Genomic DNA, 19,175 nt, shown 5'->3' on the forward strand with positions numbered 1-19,175 from the left:
GTTGGTTTTGGTTGTTTACTCAAAATCTAAGTCTTTTAGGCAAATTTGCAAATTTTTCAGTTTTGGTATCTTAAGTTGCACTGTTCCATTGGTCATTTTTCTGTTAGAATTTGGCAAAACTTTCTTCATAGAAAATGTTCCCTATTGTCTTAACTGTATTCTCCTTTTTGAATCACTCCATTTGGAGTTTTGGTAGCTCAAGTTATAGCCATTTGAATCATGGCTGCCGGATTGGACCTAACCCAGATTTCTGGGCACCAAACTGGTTCTGGCAGTTTTAGGTCACCAACTTTGGGTGGCAAAATGACTTGATTAAGGGCATAATTTGGGTTTGTGTTCTTCATGAAAGTTTTAGGTCTATATCTCAGCTGTCTACTGGTAAAATTTTAGGTCATTTAGACCAGCCTAGCCCAAGTTATGGCCAAATGAACAAACACTATTCATTTGGTCATTTTTGTACAGGTCATACTACAGAAATCCTGATTTGGTCAATTTGTTCACTAGGTTTTGGTCACTTTTTGGGCATGATTCCTAAATGAAAATTGTGTCATTTTGTGTCTATTTTCATTCCCAATTGGCCTCACACCAATTGGACTTGTAAATTTTTAGTTTTGGTCCCTAAAAGGGACCTTGGTTCTGCTGCCTGCATACTGCCCACATTCAATCAGAATCTAAACCAAATTCTAATACTTCAACATATATCAATTGGTCACAAATGACCATTTTCCATCTTAAACAAGGTCAAATACACCATTTGACCACTTCTCCAAATTTTTGTCTTCCAAACCCTAGGTGCCAAAACCCTAACTACACCATTTTGAAATTTTATGCAATTTAAGTCATTATTCAACACCTACCCATATATTTCAACTCAATTATGCTTTTTAATTCATCAAAATCATGAAATCTCTACTCCCTTAAGGCTGGCTGAAATTCACAATTGGTACTCCAAAGTTGTTTTCTTTTGATTTTTAAGTTGAGTTCTAGGTTAGTTAAGTTAAACACACAAACAATAAACTGAATTTTTCAACTTAAATTACTAACCTCAACTTGGATGTTAATCTTCAATTTTCTTCTTCTTTTCTTCTTTCTTTTCTTGCTCAAGCTTCTTCTCAAGTGAAGTTAACAAGTTTTTATGGACTGATTTTGGAAAAGTTAGGGTTTAGTGGGGAAAACTCAAGCTTTACCAAGCTTTAATGGTGGTTTTGGCAATGGAGGAGAGTGAAATGGTGAGGCTGCCGAATTTGTAGGAGAGAAGAGCTGATTTTTTTTTGTTTTAATTTTATGTATTTTAGGTCTTATTTTGTGTATTTGAATTGGTCAAAAATTGTGGGAAATTAAAAATTAATTTTGACATCATAATTGATGTCATCAACATGATGTAAGAAAACTTTTTATTTTCTTTTTTTTTTCATTTATTTTTCTTTAGTTCTTTAATTTAATTCTCGATTCCGAAATTTTCTTTTCTCCAATTTTATTTGATATTCAGGTCAGGAGTTAGCTCTCGGGGTCAATTGACCAAATTGCCCCTCGCCGGTTCGACCCGGTTTGCAAATAATTTAATATTTCTTTCGGCTTCCTAACCTAATTATTTGACTGGCTTAATAATTCTTTTTCGTGATTTTCTCTTTTCCACTGTGTTCATAATAGCCTAAGGACCACGGCGTCACATTTTATGGTTTGAAATTTGAGTTTAAATTGACTTCGCAATCCTTCCCGAGAAGGTCACCCATCGCTGTGACTCTCGGCTCATTTAATTTCTTGTGTTCTGTTTTTCTTATTTATACTTAACTATTTAACAATTACTAATTATTTGTGTTTAGGGCTTATCTAGTTGTCTTAGATGTGGTTCTAATCTCCTTAATTGTCCGGACCGACTCTGGTCACCGGAACAGTGAAATATACCAGGCTATACAAACAGGGGTGTTGCATTCATATCTCAAATAGAGCCTAAGATCATAAATGATGCCATTAATGATAAAGGTTAGGTACTTGACATGCAAGAGGAACTCAACCAATTTGAAAGGAATAAGGTTTGGACCGTAGTTCCAAGGCCTAATAACCACTCAATCATAGGTACCAAAAGGGTGTTTAGAAATAAGTTAGATGAAGATGGCAACATAACTAGGAGTAAGGCTAGGTTAGCAGCTAAAGGCTATAACCAAGAGGAGGGCATTAACTATGATGAGACCTTTGCCCCTGTAGCTAGATTAGAAGCCATTAGAATCTTGCTTACATATGCATCATACATGAATTTTGAACTTTTTCAAATGGATGTTAAAAGTGCTTTTCTAAATGGTTTTATTGATGAGGAGGTGTATGTTGAGCAACCTCCTAATTTTGAAAATCATGAGTTTTCAAATCATGATTTTAAATTAACTAAAGCATTTTACAGGTTTGAAACAAGCTCCTGGATTTTGGTATGAAAGGCTTAATAACTTTCTTTTGGAAAATGATTTTTCAAAAGGAAAAGTTGATATAACACTTTTTGTTAAAAATCATGACAATGACATCCTTGTAGTGCAAATATATGTTGATGATATTATATTTGGTGCTACTAATAAGTGTTTATGTGAAGAGTTTGCTAATACTATGAAGAGAGAGTTTGAGATGAGCATGATAGGAGAACTCAAGTTCTTCCTTGGGCTTTAAATTAAGCAAACTAAGGATGACATCTTCATCAACCAAGCCAAGTACACCAAAGAATTGATCAAGAGGTTTGGGATGGAGAATAGCAAGCCAAATAGAACTCCAATGAACACAAACACCAAGCTTAATAAGGATGGAAAAAGAAAACTAGTTGATAAAAAGCTCTATAGAGGTATGATTGGTAGTCTCTTATACTTCTCGGCTAGTAGACCAGATATTATATTTTTTGTTTATTTATGTGCACGTTTTCAATAATGTCCTAAATAGTCTCATTTGCATGCTGTAACACATTCTTAAATCTTGAGTGCCACATTGCATTTAGGTTTATGGTACCCCAAAAATACATCTTTTAATTTACGTTCCTACACGGATGCGGACTTTACCGGAAGCGTCCTTGATAAGAAGAGTACCTTAGGTACTTGCCAACTCCTAAGACATTCTTTAGTTTCTCGGTGTAGTAAGAAATAAAACTCGATTGTACTTTCTATGGTTGAAGCTAAATATGTGGCTGCGAGTCTTTGTTGTAGCCAAGTTCTTTGGATTAAACAACAATTAAGAGACTTCAAAGTGTCTTTTGATCACATTCCTATTAAATGTGATAATCCAAGTGCCATACAATATTCTAGAACCAAGCATATAGACATTAGACATCATTTCATATGTGATCATATGTTGAATGGTGATATTGTTCTTAAATTTATTGATACAAATAACCAACTTGCTGATATCTTCACTAAACCTTTGTGTGAGGATAGATTTAATTTCATTAATATAGAATTAGGGATACTTGATAGTCATGATGCTTGAATATGTGATGTTATATGTATTCCTTGTGTATATGCTCTTTTGAAATTTCTTGTTTAATTGTTATATTTTTGTTATTTTAAGTTTTGTCAAAATGTTTTTAAAATTTTTATGTGTAAGGTGTTTTAATCATTCAAAAAGAAAAGTTTTTTTAAGTTGTTTTAGCCTTGTAAATGTGTTTTTGAATATTTTAGGCAGTGGCACTTTTGGTAATCGAAATTATCCCTTTCAACAGTTGAAGTAATTCTTTTATTTTATATTTTCGAGCAGTAAGCAAAGTGGCAGCCGAAAGTTTGTATTTTGGCAATCGAAAGTTTGTATTTTGGCAACCGAAAGTTCAAAAGAAAATTGCCTCTCTAAATAAAAGCGACGGCGGCAATCAAAACTTACCTCTTCGGCTGCCGAAATCTCTCAAAAAGTTTTTATTTTTGGGTAGTTTCAATAGAGGCAATTGAAACTTTAGGTTCCAGCAGCTAAAGCTGGGTTGTTAAAAGGACCAAAATCCCTCCTCTTTGACAATTTTTTTTTTCAAACCTCTCTCTCTCTCTTCCATTCTCTCTCTTCCTATTTTCTTATATCTCTCTCTCTCTCCCTTTTTCATTCAAAAACCATCAAACCCTCCAAAATCTCTCAATTAGAGCTAAAATATCTCAAATTGTTGCTAATCTTTGAACGAATATTCATTTCTAGAGTTTTCTCTTTTAGGTTTTTTTTTTCTTTCTTTCAACCTTTTCTCAATTTCTTTTTAAAATTAATTTCGATAGAATTATTCTTCTACTTATTACTATTGTTTATTATTATATTTTTTAGCTTGCTTTGGACCTTGGGCATTGGATTGTTCATTTCCTTTTAATTTTTCCTCTTTTGTTGGGTAAGTGTGTTAATTTTTTTTCTTTTCTTGCTTTAGTGTATACACCTTTGGACAGTTGATTGTATTATGAAATTGAAGTTGTTTGTTGATTAGTTTATCTTTACTTGTATACTTATGGTTATTAGATTCACTGCTATCTTTAATTGTTCCATATATGTACATATATAATCCTCTGTGGACTGTGAATGAAAGTCATGCTTTGTTGTTTAAAACTGCTAGCTTCTTGCCATATGACATGAGAAATTTTATTAACTTTTCCTTTTCAAATCTAAGCATCCTATTTCCCTTTAAAGTGATTTTTGAACTCTTAATTTGTTACTGGCTTATCCATATCATATACCTTTGTTCAAACTATGGTTTTCTTTTGTCAAACTTAGTGAGAGCTCATTTCTTATTCACTTTTTCCTTAAAACTTCTTTGACTTCTTGCAACCAGCTTTTGCACTACAAAAAACTTCTTACCTGACCTATCAATTTTCAATTATGTTTTGAAAAATGGATGCTTTGGGAAGCATTTGCTTTTTTAAATCCCTGTTGAGCTATTCTCGTTAAGCTCCTTTTGCAAATAAAACATACTTGAACTAGATTTGGTATCTCATCTCATTTTACCTTTTTTTTTTATGCTATGCTCTTTCTTCTTGCTTGATCTTAGAATTTATGGATGATAGTTATAATTACTTTTATTAGGAGTTGCTTGTCCAATTGAGATTGGTAAATAAATACATTGCTTAAATTTGATATGCTCTCTATGATCTTATTGGTTCAATGAACTTGCTTCAGCAAATGTTCTACTGTCTGTGTTTGAACTTATTGTTTGTACTTCTATGGGTCATTAGACATAAAGTTAAAGATGCTAAACATTTATTTTGAAGCTATATTAATTAAAGTTGGGATTGAGTATATTTCCTTTGTGGTTGACTTGTGTTATGCTGTTTTTGACTTTAAAATATGGTCTTTTTTGTTTTGGTTTGGATATCTTTTTAGTGTTTAGCTAAATGCTATGATAATTTGTCTTAGAAAAGGCCTTCTCATGTTTGTTATGTGTAGATTTATATCTCTACCTCCTTTCTCTGCTCTATGAGTCAAAAGAGGGCTTGTGATAAATGACCTAAGGGAGAATCTAGTTGAGGTCCCCAACCTATTCAACCTCCTCTAACCTTTGAGTATCCTATAGTGACTAGGAATTCTAAGCAGTATGCTCCTTTCTCTAGACATTTTATTCACCCAAGTTGACCCATTGACCTAGATTCTGTCCCTCACTTCACCTCACATAGGTTCCTACAGCCCTTTGTATCTCAGGGGTGGGATTTACTTATCAACACACCTACCCCTACCCATGATAACTTTGTTAGAGATTTTTATGCCAACCTACTCTTGTTAGTTATGTAAACGAATGAAGAGTTGAAATTACACCTGTTATCCTAGTTGAGGTTCTAAGAATACCCAACATTGGCAAGGTTGTCACCAATACTCACCAGTGGATCACTGAAACTTTCTCTCCTGAGGATCAAGTCAGAATTGTATCTTAGGGTGACCATACTAGAAACCCTGTACATTTACTACTACTCATCAAGGTCCTATCCCTAACGTTGTTCACCACATTCTTACTTACGAGATCATCCCTAGCGTGACATAGATTTGACCTCACTTATGCTGATATGTTTGTTATGTCTTGCCTTTTAGAGTAGCGTCCTCTAAGCTTACTTATGCTTATGATTCATACCATGATCACAACTCTTAGGTACTCTTCTGTCGATCTCCCCTATGGTCATCTAATCACTAGGCTTCTTGGGGCACTTAGGGTAGAGCTCAGTATCAAGGCTGCTATGACCATCCCCAGAGATTATGGTTACTGCACCATGGATACTCTACTACACATGGGGCTTAGTGTCTATGTGGCTAAGTATGAGAATGCTAGGAGAGATAGATCCACTTCTGCACAGAGACCACAGCCTCAGCACACACCAGTGGGAGCTTCTTCTGATCAGGCTAGTGCAGCCACCGCCACAATAGGACCCAATGGTATAGCCAACCAATGTGAGTCCTCACAGACTTCTCATGATATATATGATGCCCTAGCTTGTTTGGAGCTCAGGATTGTCCAGATGGAGGATCGATTACAGAGGACGGAGGGCTAACAGTTTCACCATCAGCAGTATGTGGAGAAGCAGATGGCCCAAATTTTCTCACTTCTCTAGCATATGGCCTTTGGTGCTCCTTCATCAGATATAGTTGTTGCACCACTTACAGAGTCTTAACTTCTTTTTTATTGTCTTCTAATGCTCTTTTTGTATATTTTCCCCTTTAGTGAGTGTTTTAATGATGCCAAAAGGGGGAGATTTATAGATAGTGGATGTTTTCTTGTTGTTTTAGCTAGCAGATGTATAGTTATAGGTTTTACACATGCTTATAGTTGCGATACATGCTTTTGGCCATATTGGTTTTTTGGGATAATGATTTTTCTTGGTATATTTATGATATATTAACTCATATATTGGCTTACTCTCTTATTGGATTGTTTTTGATTTAGTAATGCTTTTTGCATCATCATTCATTTAGGACTCATAACATCATTTTATTGCATTTATTGAGTCAAAACCTTTCTTATGTGCTCTTCTAATTTTATTTATGGAGGCATAAATTGTTTTTGTAAATAGCAGTACATTAAGGGGGAGAATTTTTGAAAAACATACACTTTACTTGTATTTAATTTCTTTTATTATTTGTTATCATCAAAAAGGGAGAGATTGTTGGACCTAGGGGTCTTAATCCATGTTTTGATGATAACAAACAATTAGTGTACTACTAATCTACTTTGGAAGTGTTTGTGTTAGGATTGTAGGTCCCAAATTCAAAATTGTGAAATTGCTTCAAAATCAAGATTAAAAGAGAGCAACAAATTGAAGCAAAGATCAAGGAGACTCTATAATGTAATTTTTATTTTCTTTATACTTTGTGAATCACAATTAGTTAATTATATTGGCTCAAGTCTAGGAATTTTTAAAATTTCTTAGTGTCTTTTTTTTTACCTATTTCTTAATTAAGGGGGAGTAAAATGAATTTTTCATTTTTGAGAAATGCAAAATTTGGTTTTGAAAATGTTTTTTTTTTGAAAACTTTATTAAATTAGCTTTCTAACGGTTTAAACGGATCAAAAATCCGAGTTCAGGACAAAAAGTTATGAGGTTTTAAAGTATTTTTGCATTTCTGTCTAGAGAGGACTTCCGCAACCAAAGTTAAGATTTTAAATATAAAGTTTTGGTATCCCAACTTTCGACAGTCGAAGCAAGGGACTTCGGCAGCCAAACTTGGGTTTCTGTAACTTGATAAAATGAGGTTTTGGGTGGTTGAATAGCTATATTTGCATTTAATGCACCCTCAATAGTCATTTTCTTGCCAAAATTATAAATAGAGATCATTTATAAGTGGAGAAAAGTAATGACAACTGATTTATTGAGAATTTACTAAGTTTTAAAGCTTTGAGCTTCCACAATTAATTCTTGAGAGCTTGTTGTTGAGCTGTAATTTGTGAGTTTAGAGAGTGAGTTTAAAGTTGTTAAGAGTATTTATTGAATTTTGAGCGTATTAGAGATTTTAAGTTACTCTTGTGAGAAAATAGATTTATAAAAGAGCAAGGGTTGCTCTTGTGGTTTTGTAAGGGGTTTGTTCTTCACCCAACGAAGAAAGATTAGTGGAGTTAACTCTCAAGGAGGGCTTTGAGGAGAGGACATAGGCTTAGGATAGTCAAACCTCTATAAATCGATTGTGCCTTCTTTCTTTCTTATGCCTATTGTTCATTAATTTTAATTTCTTGTCACTAAAAATTTTAATTTCTACCCAATCCCCCCCCCCTCTTGGGTTGCTATAAGGGACAATGACATCCATACAACATTGTTTACATGCAAAAATCCTATAGAGTCCTGTGAACCACAAAGCTGCACCTAGGGAAATAGATGAAACTATGGATTGCAGCTTCTTAGGGCTTATGATAAGGCCAATTCCCTTTAATTTCTCATTTGATTACTAAAAAAATCAAGGATAACTATAGAGACCCCTCTCCTGGTGGCTAGTTTTTAACACATATAGAGGTTTTTCATTTACTTGATTGATATTTTTCATTTCTTTCTCTTCCATGTCTATTTTGTTAGTAGTATGTCCTAGAGCATATCATTTAGTATATATCTTGTACATGTTTTATTAATAAAAAGGCAATTTCACTTTTCCGTTTACATAACATATTTATGTGTAATAGAAAAGGTCCATTGATATTTTGTTAGAAATTCTATTCTTAAGTTGTTAAGAATATGAGTAACAGTATTTCTTGCACAAAGTATCATAAATTGGTTCACAATTGAGGATACTTCGCACAGGACATAACTTATTCAGAAAGATTGTTTCATGTTTGTTCCCAATGTATTTATATAAGATATAAATAAGATGGAATGGTGAGTCTTATGCCATATAACAAACATAATAGACACTTATACGTGATAAGTAGGCCGAACCTGTAACACCCTCCCTGTAGCAACTCCGTACATTTTACTGTCCCGGTGACCAGTGTCGGTCCGGACAGCTAGAACGTCTGGAAAAATATTTAAACTAAAGTGGGGAACCATAATTAACTCAAATATTAATAAGAAAAATTTAGGAAAAATTTTAGAAATAAAATACAACCAAGTTAAATGAGCCGGTGCCCAAGCAATGGGTAACCTAGTAGGAAGTTGCGGTTCTCGCAATTAGGAGCCCTAGACCTAAGGAAAAATTTATAAAATAATTTTTGGGACTCCAGAGAAGGGTCATTGAGGTTCCTATGGTATTAGAATGCCAAGAAAATATTTAGAAAAATTTTTCAATCAGTACAGACAATTTTGGTCTGTTAAGCCAAACGGAGGGCATTTTGGTCATTTCGCCTTCAGAGGTGATTTTGGCCGACTTGTCCAGTTAAGTAAATAATTATTATGACACAAAATGTGAATAAACATTACTAAAAATTAAATTGAAAATGAGTAGAGAAGAAAAGAAAAGAAAATGAGAATAAATATCAATTTTGACATCATATGATGTCATTGAAAGGAATTCCTACCAATCACATTAAAGCATCACTTAAGTAAGTGATAAAAGAAGATAAATAACACCAAAAAAAGGAAAAAACAATATGTTTCTTCACCAAATTAAGGACCAGCCGTCTCTCTCTTCTCCTATAGCCAAACCTCCATGAAAGCTCCACCAAAGCTTTATAACTCACCAAATCTCACCCCAAAACCCTAAACACCCTACACAAAAATTAACCCCCACATCAAGAGCAAAGTTTTGATTACCATAAAGTGAAGAAATTCTAAGGTTTATACAAGCCAATAAAGAGATCAAAGAGGTTAGTGCATGTTAATTACTTAATCTTGTTTATTTCTTAAAACTTAGTTTGAATATGAACAAATAATTAAGAAATTGAGATAAATCATGTGTGAAATTGAGAATGGAATTTTGGCCAGCTTTATGGGAGTGGTAGTTGATGGTTTTGATGGATTTAAAATGGCTTAGAAATGGTGTTGATGTGTAGACAAAAATTTGAAATGGATTAGTATGCCTAATTGACATGTGTTGTGTGAACCTTGAATTTGAGCTAGGGTTTGGACACAAAAACTTGAATCTTGTTCATGTGTTGGTGAATAAAAGTTTAAATGGTCAATTAGTGACCATTTGGTTATTGGTAAACAAGAAATGAAGTGTGTTTAGTGATGGGATTTAGATTTAGTGTGGCTGCCCTAGGTGACCTGCAGAATTAGACATGAGTCCGGCAGGTTTGGGCAGTCATAACTTGAATTGTAGAGGTTCAATTGGTGTTTGGCCAATTGGACATGAAACTAGACACATAATGGCACAACTTTGGTGAAGAAAGTATGCCTATAAGACCAAACCAAGTGGACCAAAAGCTTGCCCCAATCCGGGTGACTTGCAATCTGTTTCTGCAGAATGACCAAATGAACAATGATTGTTCATTTTGCCATAACTCAGTGTAGAATGGTCCAATTGACCTGAAATTTTACCAGCAACAAGCTAAGATATAGACCAACAACTTTCATGAAGAAACCTACCCTAAATTATGACCAGAACCTATCCAACAAGGGAGTTGCAGTCACTGTTCACTGCACTGTAGATATGGTCAGTCCAGAAAAATTCCAATCCGGCCAGTTGTGGTTTTTGGACCATAACTTGAGTTACAAAACACCAAATGGAGTGATTCAATAAAGAAAATTCAACTAGACAAAATAAGGAACAACTTTCATGTCGATCATTTTGCCAAATTCCCACTGCAAAACTGTCTAATGGAACAGTAAAGATAAGGTATGAAAACTGAAAATTCTGCTCAATTAACTTTAAGCTTAGAAATGGTATTGGCAACCAATACCAACAAATTTTGAATGCAAAATGTGGTATGTTGGGAGTATTAAAACCAATGTACCTATTGTCTATGCAAAAGTCAACATTTTGGTTGACTAATGAAGTGAATAGTAACACCAAAACTTGAAATTCAAAAATTGTAAAACTCAAAAGTGTAAAATGCACTAGTATACCTAAAAAGATTGGTTTGGATAGCTTGGCATGCCAATAGGGTTCAGTTAGCAGTACTGCACATGGCATTATGCCATTATGTGATTTCATGGCTTTTAGCCATTATGACATTATGTTGATACTTGGCCTTGTGCCTAATGTTATCTGACTTATTATTACATTACTGCTGCACAGGAGACATATATGTGACCGATGGTGTGACGGCCCGAGGTACTTGATACCCGGTGCGGTTTACGTTTATCGATCCGATCGTCGAAGATAGGTTACTTGGGCAACCAAAAATAAAAGTGGATAAATTTAATGAAATAATGAATATAACAAGTACAAAATAAGTAGGACTACAAATACTTATCGAAAATTTATTTGCAATGAGACATTAATACATTCACTGCATATTTATTTTCTGTTATTTTTTTTTATTTTATTGTTGGCACCACTAAGCATTATTGCTTAGCGCGTTGCTTTTGCCACGCGTAGGTTCTAGAGATACTGACCGAGAGCCCAGTAGACCACAGATTGGGTGAGACCTCCTGCAGCTCTGCATAGTGTCCGTGTCACCTCACCATCTTCAGTGCATTGGTAGGACACTAGGTTTTATTTTGGTATTTTGTAACCAACTTTTATTTTCTCTTGTGTAATTGAGACTTATGTAATGTATTTTGATGTTAATGTAAATAGTGAAAATTGTGTTTATGAATGGAAAATTGAGTATTTATTTATTGCTTATATATGAATACCATGAGAAATGAATGATTGAGAAATGGAAATGTTATTGAAAAATATTGAGATTTTGATGATTATTGGAGTTTGAGAATGATTGAAAATGATTATTATAAGTGTTTTTCAGAGGTTTCGAAGAACTTTTTTCTCCATTTTTAGCCGGTACTCTGCCGGATTTTCTATAAAATTTTCGGAACCTCAAATAAATTATAATTTTAATAAATGACTTAAATGAATTATATTTCACAAATTATATTCAAAACTATGATAAAAATAAATTAAGGAAGAATAAAAATGATTGAGATAAAATAGAGTGTTCCGGTATACTGTGTGACATATCTTACTCGGATATACTGTAGACGGGTAAGGGGTGTCACAGAACCAGTGACACTTATGACAAGCACGTGGAGTTTACTCTTGTCAATGCATTGTCATAAATCATATCAGTGCATATAATCTTTAGACCTGAGATAACACAGTTATCTTGTATATGGATAGTTTGAGTTTGATACTGCTTTTATCCTTATACTGTTTATGGGTATATGTGCATGTGTTGGCTCCTACTAGTTATATATGGAGATAGGTGTTTATCAAGATGGAATTTGTTACCCTAATTAAATAGGGATAAAATCCTATATTCATTTAATTGTTCTTGATGTTTTAAGTTCCTGGCCAGGACAGATAGATTTAATAAAAAAAGAGTTTCTGATGAGAAAATCTTTTTAATCAAGAATTAGAATTAAAAGAGAACATAATATTCATAGCAAATGGGGTTTGACATAAACCATGACTCCAGCTCGAATTGGGATTTTGTAACAGAGAGATTCTAGTGCATGGTAACATTTGATTATAGGTTCATTTAAGGTATTCCTTATTACTAATTGGGTGGCCATGACATGCTATGCTACGTGTTAACCATGGTCTATGAGGTGCATAAAATGATTTAGAGAAATCATTTATGGTAAGAAAGAGTTCTGATGATATTAAGAGTTAATATCATATCTTATTGCCAATTAGTGATGAGCCTAATGAGTAACACACATACACAAGTAATCACCAAGTTAAATGTGATTTAATTAATTAGTTAAAGAGTTTAATTGATTAATTAAATAGGATTGGTTTGCAATTAGATTGCAAAGTCCCTTGCTGTTAGTAGTATGCCCTAGAGCATATCATTTAGTATGTATCTTGTATATGTTTTTATTAATAAAAGGCATTTTCACTTTTCCGTTTACATAATATATTTAGGTGTAATAGAAAAGGTCCATTGATATTTTGTTAGAAATTCTATTCTTAAGTTATTAAGAATATGAGTGACAGTATTTCTAGTACAAAGTATCATAAATAGGTTCACAATCGAGGATACTTCACAATAAGGACATGACTTATCCAGAAAGATTGTATTCATGTTTGTTCTCAAGTTATTTATATGAGATATAAATAAGATGGAATGTTGAGTCTCATGTCATATGACAAACATGATAGACACTTATACATGATAAGTAGGTCGAACCAGTAACACTTATGATAAGCACATGGAGTTTACTCTTGTCAATGTATTGTCATAAATAATATCAGTGCAAATAATCTTTAGACCTAAGATAGTACAGTTATCTTGTATATAGGTGGTTTGAGTTTGATACTGCTTTCATACTTGTACTGTGTATGGGTATATGGGCATGTGTTGGCTCTTACTAGTTATATATGGAGTTAGGTGTTGATCAAGATGGAATCTGCTCCTCTAAGTAAATAGGGATAAAATCCTATGTTTATTTAATTGTTCTTGATGTTTCAAGTTCCTGGCCAGGACAGATAGATTTAATCAGAAAAGAGTTTCTAATGAGAAAATCTTTTTAATCAAGAACTGGAATTAAAAGGGAATATAATATTCATAGCAAACGGGATTTGACATAAACCATGACTCCAGCTTGAATTGGGATTTTGTAACAGAGAGATTCTAGTGCATAGTAACATATGATTATAGGTTCATTTTAGGTAAACCTTATTACTGATTGGGTGGCCATGACATGCTATGCTAGGTGTTAACCATGGTCTATGAGGTGCATATAATGATTTAGAGAAATCATTTATGGTAAGAAAGAGTTCTGATGATATTAAGAGTTGATATCATGTCTCATTGCCAATTAGTGATGAGCCTAGTAAGTCACACACATACACAAGTAATCACCCATTAAATATGATTTAATTAATTAATTAATTAAAGAGTTTAATTGATTAATTAAATAGGTTTGGTTTGCAATTAGATTGCAAAGTCCCTAGCATGGCTTGAAACCAAATCTAGGTTATTGGATGTATAATATAAGTTAAATTTATATTTAAAGTGTTTAAATATGAATTTAATTAATGAGAAATTAATTAATAAAGATTAATTAATTAATTTATATTTGATATAAATTGATTAGAAGAAGAGAAATAATTATTTTGGGTTGAGAACTCAAAATTAAGACACAGAGGTATTTTGGTCATTTCACAGGGTGACATGTGGCACCATGAGATGGTGACATGTGGCACTACACATAAGCTTGCCAAATGTCTTTTAATCATGTAAGATGATTAAAATTAAGATTAAATATATGTTTGACACTTGGCACAATGTGATTGGGTCAATTAAACCTAGAACCAATCAGAATGTGACATGTGGCAAGGATTTTAAGTGGTGACCTAGCTATATAAGTGTAAGGATGAAAGAACTAAACACACAAGCTGCTGTATTCTAAAAGGTGCTGCCACCCCTTGGCTGCCTCTTCCTCTCTTCTTCTTCATCTCTCATCTATTCAAAGAGATTAGCAAACAATCTCTTGAATTAAAAATATAAGAAATCGTTTCTAGTGTCTAGTTTACATCTGTAATCTCTTAAAAGGCAAAACTTGATTTTCTAATTCATAGAAAAACTTTAGAAGCTGTTCAAGGGCTGCCATAGGTGATCTTGGTGTGGACAAGCTAGAGGGACAACATCTGGTGTCCCAAAGACGCATCCCAAAGGTGACAAACACACTGCAGTGCATCAAGAGGTTTGTGCACTTATTCTTGATCTAATCTAGGGTTCTTAAAATTAATCTGACTAATTCTAAAATCTTAAATGGCAAATGTAAATCTAAAAACGTATTAAAAGAGTTTTAATATGTTGTTTATCATTGAAATCAAATAGATAAAAATAAATCTTGCATGATGCATGTGACCCTAGGTGCAAAATTTTGAATTCAATGATATAAACTTATGTTTTTCATACTTCCGCTCTTTCACTAGCATGGCTTGAAACCAAATCTAGGTTATTGGATGTATAGTATAAGTTAAATTTATATTTAAAGTGTTTAAATATGAATTTAATTGTGAGAAATTAATTAATAGAGATTAATTAATTAATTTATATTTGATATAAATTGATTAGAAGAGGAGAAATAATTATTTTGGGTTGAGAACTCAAAATTACAACACAGGGGTAATTTGGTCATTTCACAGGGTGACGTGTGGCACCATGAGATGGCGACACATGGCATCATAGTTTGTCATTTGTCTTCCTATCATGCATGATGATCAAAGTTAAGATTAAACCTAGCTTTGACACTTGGCTTGATGTGATTAGGTCAATTAAAATTAAGATGCAATCAGAAGATGACATGTGGCAAGGGTTTTAAGTGATGACCTAATTATATAATGTGATGTTATGAAAGAGTAATATATATTCTGATTTTTTTCTCAAAGGTGCCGCCACCCATGAAGCTCCTCTCCTCTCTTCTTCTTCTTCTCTCATCAATTCAAAGAGAATTGCCCATATTCTCTTGAATTAAAATTGCTAGAAATTATTTCTAGTGTCCTATATACATCTACAACCTCTCTAAAGGCAAATCCCTAATTTCTAATTGGTTGGCAAGGCTTGAGAAGCTATTCAAGGGGCTGCCATTGGTGATCTTGGTGTGGACAAACTAGAGGGACAACATTTGGGGTTCTAGGTGTTTCCCAAAGGTACCAAACACATTTACAGTGCATCAAAAGGTTAGTGCACATGTTCTTATATTAATCTAGGGTTCTAATGAATTAATCTGTTAATTCAAAAATCTTAAATGGCAAATGTAGATCCTAATACATATTAAAAGGGTTTTAATATGCAATTGAACATTGAAATCAATTAGGTATATAATGAATCTTGCATGATGCATGAGACTCTAGAAGAAAATTTTTTAATTCAATGTTCTAATCTAATAATTTTCATGCTTCCGCTCCTTCATATTTGTTGTCTTCTTTTGGTATAATTGCTTCTAGCAAGTGGAATGGTGGTTAGTTGTTTGATGGATTCTTACTTGTTTGTTATGATATATTCTTTTTAATTGATATTTAAAGGATCCTAATATTTTATGTACGATACCCAATTTTCATATTTCATTACTATATAAGCTATGATACCTAGTTTTCACATTTTAATCTCTCTCCATTTTGATGGTTGCTAGAATGTTTTTATTATTAATTGTAAGATTTGGAAGAGGTATCATATGTGGCCATAAGCCCATAAGGTTTTTTGCCCATATTGTGCTTTAAATTTGATGTACTTTAGTAATGCATTAGAAATTCTTTGATTTAGAGGTCAATACTTGTTAGAAGAATAAGCTCCACTTGTATATCTCAGTGAATAACAAGAAGATAAAAAAGAAAACACATATCTTTTTTCCCTAATGAGTTCTTTTTTCATTTTTATTGTAATTAATGTGCTTATTTGACAATATTATTATGTTGGTTTTTTGGAAGTGCAATTCAATCGTTGTAGAACAGAAGTAGAAAATATTAGTGACAGAAGTTACCATTTCTCCTTCGATTTATTTGCTTCCTCAATTTTTAGCTATAATTAATTATGCTGCCCCAAGTTTAACTTTTGGCTCCAAGCTCTTTAAAGCATCAAATACCCTTAGAACTAGAAGATTTGCTTCCTTTCTTTCTAAGGAATGCTCAAAACTTTGTACTTGTGTGGTTAAGTCAAATTGGGCCTTAGCCTCAGAAATATTCCAGGGAGTTGGGGAAGATCCTGATGATGGTAGTGACAGTGATTACGATGAAGAAGATGAAGAAGCAGAAGAAAAGGACATGGATTATGAGAGTGATTGGGTATAAGAAATTTATATTACATCTACTACTAGCACAGTTGATAATTACATGGAAAATAATTATGAGGAGGATCTTGAGAATGGTGTCCCTTTTATCCTTTATTTCTTTTTTGTTATCTTAGTTTTCCCTTTTCTACTTTTATATCTCGATGAATCAATTATCATAAAAAGGAGAGAAGAAAAAGGAACATGAATTTAAGTATGTTTTATGATATCAAATTCATTTAATATAGTGTCGATAAAGTCACATTGATTTAGCTGGCTTAGGCTAATTTGATGTTAAATTCTTGTATGATCACTAGTTTGTTACAAGTTTATCAAATATCATGCTATCAGTGACTTGAATATGTAACTTAGGGTCACAACATTAGGTGCTTATTTGTTCCCAAGAAAAAAAAAGTCTAGGCTAGTAGGTTAGATAAATAGGAAAAAAGGGACGATAAGTCAGCCTGCCCAATGATGCTCAAAGATGAGATGTAATTGAATATGATCTGACTTCATAGTTGTATGGCAGCTAGATAGGATGATGTCCATAGAGTTAAACTTATTGTGGGTTGAGTTTCCACTTTGAAATGGACTAGCATGCATGTAGTTTTACTTTTAGCTATTTTCATGCATATAATTGCTCACCCACTAGAGCAATAAAATTGTTTTTTTTTTTTGGTAGAGGTTAAATAGCTTTTAGAGCTAGAAGAAAGAGAAATTTCACAACAGATCATGCAACTTATAACCTCGACAACATATCAATAGTTAGTTTTGAGAACTTCAAATAGCTTTTTTTATCTTTAATATGAAACCTTATCTGATCGTCCATGGGTGTATTATAATTTTGCATTTTCTTAAAGGTTCACATTTATTAAAAATTGACTTATCCAGTTGATGTAGCACCGGAATAAGAACATGTAGCACCACAATAAGAACAAAGGTAAAACAAGGGAAAAGAGAACTAATTCTCAAATTATGTTAATCTCATAAAATTGTCATAACAAAATCTAAGCTAATAATAATAGAAACCCTATGTCCTATATATATTATGAGTAATCCTACTAGCTTTAGGATTCAACCTAATTAGGAAGATATGAATCAAATCCTATGTAGAAAACCCAAATCCACAAAATTTCTAAATAATTAAAATACTTTACTAAATAGTAATAATAATAGTAATAGAATTCCTAATTACTAGAAATACTAAACTTCCTAATTTTACATTGAATAGAATCCCTAAATCGTATTAGGATCTTCATCTTCCCATTTTGCATTAACAATTCCTTAGCTTTGCAAAAGGAATACATGTAATTTTTGGACTTATCAAGGTGCAGATTTTCTTGATTACTATGTTCTTATACCTCCATTGTCCATGCAAAATGGAAACCACTCCAGACCCTTGCATTATCAGGACAGATATGCTCTATGGACAAGCTATTAAAAGATGGACTTGGTATTAACAATGTTGATAAGGTGAATTTCATCACTAGTAATATCCATTCTATATCTTATAATTTCTTGCTATGTATTTCATCCTAAGCAATAAATATTAAATTGAAATTTTCAAATAGGAAGGTCTCATAGCCCTACATAAAGTAATTATTGGTAAAAAGGAGGCTATAATTAGTCATCTTTTAAGAAAAGTTGCAAGCCCTCATGTCAAAGATTCAATGAGGATAGGATTTTTGATAACAAACTTACTTTCCTCTTTTTTTTTTTTAATGGTATATTTGAGTGCTTGTCCATTTTTCCTAGTAACAGGATGGTGCTAGTCCTCTGCATTATGCAGCTCAAGTTGGCATTATGCAAACTGTGAAGTTATTGATCAAATACAATGTTGATGTGAAAGTTACAGATAATGCAAGTATTGTTTATAAAACTATGTTCTACTACTGGGTATAGTTTTCAACAATTCCATGAACATTTCTTACAAGAAAGCTGGATTGCGTTGCACATTATAGTATAAAGTAGAAATAGAGATATAATTAAAGTTTTGTTAGTGAATGGTGTAGATAAGAACAAAAGAAATAATGTAAATGTTTATGACTATGCACTTGCCTTGAAGTTATAGTTGGGAAACTAATATTGTTGACACCACATATTCAGGATGGAATGACTCCCCTAGATCTTTGCTTATGCTATGGCAAGGACTTCAAGTCGTATGACCTAACTAAGTTAGTGAAGATTGTACCAGCTAACATAGATCTTTGATAAGCAAAGGCATTCTATGAAGTTGTTTGATAACAAAAATGAAAAATGAAGAAAATGATTCTATTAGCTTGCAAAAAAGGTAGTATAAGTCTTATATTGTTTATAAGATGCTTACAAAGAAAGCTATACTAAAGTCAACAAACTACATCTAGCATAAAAAATAAGTTAAAATATTAGCTGGAACAATTGCATTAGCATCCCCCCCCCCCCTAAAGTTGGATCTGGTGGCAAAAACACAAGTTCAACTTGGAA

At 33.0% G+C, this 19,175-nt stretch overlaps 1 pseudogene; it reads left to right on the top strand.

Moving 5' to 3' along the window:
- The first annotated feature begins 15,902 nt into the window (after positions 1–15,902).
- On the top strand, positions 15,903–18,923 carry LOC110658039 (ankyrin repeat domain-containing protein EMB506, chloroplastic-like; annotated as a pseudogene).
- The last annotated feature ends 252 nt before the right edge of the window (positions 18,924–19,175 follow it).

Source organism: Hevea brasiliensis, chromosome 15 (genome assembly GCF_030052815.1).
Source record: "Hevea brasiliensis isolate MT/VB/25A 57/8 chromosome 15, ASM3005281v1, whole genome shotgun sequence".
NCBI lineage: Eukaryota > Viridiplantae > Streptophyta > Magnoliopsida > Malpighiales > Euphorbiaceae > Hevea > Hevea brasiliensis.